This window comes from Leucoraja erinacea, unplaced genomic scaffold (genome assembly GCF_028641065.1).
Source record: "Leucoraja erinacea ecotype New England unplaced genomic scaffold, Leri_hhj_1 Leri_232S, whole genome shotgun sequence".
In the NCBI taxonomy this organism is placed as follows: domain Eukaryota; kingdom Metazoa; phylum Chordata; class Chondrichthyes; order Rajiformes; family Rajidae; genus Leucoraja; species Leucoraja erinaceus.
Genome location: NW_026576133.1, coordinates 476 through 4995, shown reverse-complemented (window position 1 = coordinate 4995; position 4520 = coordinate 476). Strand labels below are relative to the sequence as shown.

The 4520-nt window shown below is 49.6% G+C and overlaps 1 non-coding gene across 1 annotated transcript; it reads right to left on the bottom strand.

Moving 5' to 3' along the window:
* Nucleotides 1–1947: 1947 nt before the first annotated feature.
* On the bottom strand, nt 1948–2116 carry LOC129716427 (U1 spliceosomal RNA). Its single transcript, XR_008726635.1, has one exon. It is a non-coding gene; the product is annotated as a U1 spliceosomal RNA (small nuclear RNA).
* Nucleotides 2117–4520: the final 2404 nt, after the last annotated feature.

Below are 4520 nucleotides of genomic sequence, written 5' to 3'. Positions count from 1 at the left end.
GGTTTCCTCCAATCGTGAAAACCGAAGGAGGGTGAAGAATGGCTCCGTCCTTGTCCACCCTCAGCTTTACCTTCACTTGCCACTTGCTCGTCCAAATCCCATGCTGGTCCTTCACGTCCACGCAGCTCCCCGTTCCTTCGACGTAGCGAGCAAGGAAGGTGAGGACATCCACTACGGGCACATGTGGGTTGAACATGTGCACCGTGATCATCCTTTCCTTCTGGTTGGGGAGGGTGAAGAGCGGCTGCACTTTCAGCAACGACAGCGGAGCTTCATTCCCCTTCCCTCGGAAGTCTTCCATCAACGTTTGCCATCTCGTCGGATAATTGAAGGTAATATTGTATTGTATTGTATTTTAATGACCACACAGCCAGGCTGGTGGAATTTGTTATCAGTACAGCTCGGTACAGGTTCCAACATTTCATCAACATTAAACATATAACATAGATATACATACAGACACATTACATAATACATAAGGGCCATGCTTATTCTTATTCCTCACCGTACAGTTTAAAATGTTAATTGCAGTGGGAATGAAACTGTTTTTGAAGCGGTTTGTTTTGGAGGCAATTGTCCTGTAACGCCTCCCAGAGGGCAGTAGCTGAAAGGCAAAGTGTGCAGGGTGAGTAGGATCAGAGATGATCTTGCGGGCTCTGTGTAGTGTCCATTTGTGATATAGTGATTCAAGGGATATCAAATTGGTTACAGCCACCCGACAACCAAAATTCATTTTCTGAACACAAACTTTTTAAAAAGGCGAGGCAAACAATTGGGCAGCAGCCACCCAACAACCAACATTCATTTTGTGAACACAAATGTTTTTAAAAGGCAAGGCAAACAATTGGGCAGCAGCCACCCGACAACCAAAATTCATTTTGTGATCATAAACTTGTTAAAAAGGCGAGGAAAACAATTGCCAACTGTTGCAACGATTTAAAAAGCCAAGGCGAGGCAAACAATTGGGCTGCAGCCACCTGACAATCAAAATTAATTTAGTGAACACAAACTTGTTAAAAAGGAGAGGCAAACACTTGGGCGGTAGCCACCTTACAGCCGCATCGAGGGGACTCACCGTGGAGTAGACATGCGTTCAGTGTTATTCGCAGCTCAGAGAGCCGAGACCCTCTCGCTTCCTGGGTCTGGCAGAGACTGAGTGAGGGATTGCACTTCTGGGTTTTATGGTCCCTCCCCCCTGCCGTCAGCGGGGGCAGCAGAGAGAATGAGAATTTTTTAAAAACATTAATATCTCTCTGATTTTTCATCGATGAGAAAAATCCTCCGGACCCGGAAAACGGAGGGTGGCTCTGAGCGAGGTGGCCAAAAATGACGGCCGTAGGTGGTGGCGTTTTCTCGGAAATCGCAGCACAGTGGGCCAAAAGCTGTCAAGATCAGACTTTTAGTAATATAGATATCTACGGGGTTATAATATATAAATATAGGCAAATATATTTGCCTTTATGGCTTATGCACATCAATAGAATGGCTCATGTACATCAAGAGTTGCTTTAAATCAAAGTTGCTTCTGATCCATGAGGATCTTTGAAATCTATTATCCCTATCTTGCCATTCACACACAGAAGCACACACACACACACCGTTCCCCCACAACACTGATTAAACCAAAGATCATAGAATACACATGGTCCAGAGACCTTTCATTGCGCATTGTCGCTCATTTTATAAGCAGTTACCCTTTTTGTTTTTAAAGCACCTTATTTATTATAAACAAAGATCATAATGGTCTAAGATAGACCAAGATAAATTCCTGCAAAATCCAATGGACTGATGTGGATTAAACTGCGAGAGGCATAACGGAGTCTTATTCCTAAAGTGGCGGAAGTACCATTACGTGCCACACGTCAGTCCATTGGATTTCGTAGGAGTGGTCTATCTTGCTCCTCTAGTATCTTTGGTGCACAGTAACTCTATTTTTCATTTGTAAATCAGGGGAGAGCGCGAACGCAGTCCCCCACTACCACAAATTTTGCAGTCGAGTATCCCGCATTTGGGGACATCGCAGGCGTCAGCACACCCGAAGTGCAATGGGATAGCCTCGTCCTGGGAGAACCACCTTTTTTTATTTCAAAATAGACTTTATTCAATTGATAAATATATACAATTCCTGAACCATTCAAACAAACAAAATTCATCCGACAATTTCGGAGACTATACAAATTTTTCCAGTACAATATTTTTAAATTTGTCAAATTTCACCAAACAGTCCCCCACCCGTGCCACTCTGTGGCCCCTGTCCAAGTAATAAATATATACAATGTGTACACAGTGCGAAAATTCCATCTGACATTTTCGTCGGCTATAGAGATTGTTCAATACCGTTTATAAGTCTTTTAAGTTCCACAAAAAAAAAAATCAAAAAATGTCCCCCACCCGTGCCACTCATGTGGCCCCCTGGCGTGGGATACCTTCCCTTAATTTAATTTAAGGGGCGTCTCCACCATACCGTGCCCCTCCATGTCCAGCAGCAGAAGGACCCTAGACTGTGGCCCTCCCCCACCGAGCCTTGGCGTTGGCTGCACCAAGCTTCAGCGAGTCCCTTAGCACGTACTCCTGCAGTCTGCAGTGGCCCAGTCGGCAACATTCCCTGACGGACATCTCGCTCTGCTGGGTGGTGAGCAACGCTCGGGCAGACCAAAGAGCGTCTTTGACCGAGTTGATGACCCTCTAGCAGCACTCGATGTCAGTCTCTGAATGTGTCCCTGGGAACAGTCCGTAAATCACAGAGTCCTCTGTGACGGAGCTTTTCGGGATAAATCGTTCCAGAGACCCTTTCATACCTCTCCAGACTCTTTTTGCAAACACACACTCTACAAAGAGGTGGGCAACCGTCTCCTCTCCATAGCAATCGTCCCGGGGGCAGCGTGAGCTGGTGGTGAGGTTCCGACGGTGCAGGAAGGATCCAACTGAGAGGGCTCCCCTCACCGCCAGCCAAGCCAGGTCTTGGTGCTTGTTGGTGAGTTCTGGCGATGAGGCATTTTGCCAGACAAGCTGGGCAGTCTGCTCTGGGAACCACACCACCGGATCCATCGAGTCCATTCCCCGCAGTTCCTGCAGGACATTCCGTGCTGACCACTGCCCGATGGACTTGTGGCCAAAGGTGTTGGTCCGGAAGAACCTTTCCACAGATGACAGATGGGGCGGCAGTGTCCAGCTGACTGGCACATTGCGTGGCATCTGCGCCAGGCCCATCCTTCGCAACACTGGGGTCAGGTAAAACCTCAGCAGGTAGTGACACTTAGTGCCCACGTGCCTTGGCTCTACACTCCGCCTGATGCAGCCACACACAAAGGTGGCCATCAGGGTGAGTGCGACGTTGGGCACGCTTTTACCCCCGTTGTCTGCCGACTTGTACATTGTGACCCGTCGCACCCGGTCCATCCTCGACCCCCAGATGAACTGGAAGACGGCCCGGGTGATCCCCGTGGCGTAGGAGGGAGGGACAGGCCACACTTGTGCCAAGTACAGCAACCCCGAGAGCACCTCACACCTGATGACCAAATTGTTCCCGGTTATGGAGAGGAAGCGTTGCCTCCACAGCTCCAGCTTCTTCCCCACCTTGGCTATCCGCTCCAGCCAATTCTTGTTACTCGCCTCAGCCCCCCCGAACCAGATCCCCAGCACCTTCAAGAAGTCAGGCTTGATGGTGAAGGGGACGGAAGATCGGTCGGGCCAGTTGCCAAAGAGCATGGCCTCGCTCTTCCTGCGGTTTACCCTGGCTCCCGTGGCCGACTCAAACTGGTCGCAGATGCTGATCAATCTGCGGACCGACCTTGGATCCGAGCAGAAGACGGCGACATCGTCCATGTACAGGGAGGTCTTGACTTGAATGCCCCCACTGCCTGGCAATGTCACTCCTCTTATGCTCGCATCCTTCCTGATGGACTCGGCAAAGGGTTCAATACAGCAGACAAACAAGACAGGAGAGAGAGGGCAACCCTGCCTGACTCCATACCTTACAGGGAAACTGTCTGAATCCCACCCATTGATTTGGACTGTACTACGGATATTGGTGGAGCAGTTTGATCCAATTTTGGATTCCCTCCCCAAAACCCATTTTGGAGAGCACGTCCCTCATGTATGTGTGCGATATCCTGTCGAAGGCCTTCTCCTGGTCCAAGCTGACTAGGCAGGCATCCACCCGTCTGTCCTGCACGTAGGCGATGGTATCTCTCAGCAGCGCTAGGCTGTCTGAGATTTTCCTGCCACGTACAGCACAGGTTTGGTCCGGGTGCATCACCCGTCCCAGAGCAGACTTGACCCGGTTGGCGATGGCCTTAGACAGGATCTTGTAATCTACATTCAACAATGTTATGGGTCTCCAATTCTTTAAATCCTTCCTCTCCCCCTTCTGCTTGTAGGTTAAGGTGATGCTGCCCTTCCTCATGGAGTCTGACATGCTGCCGGCTAGAAGCATGTCATTGTACACTTCCTGCAGGTCGGGGCCCACCCAGTCCCACAGAGCCGAATACAACTCGGCCGGTAAGCCATCGTTCCAGGAG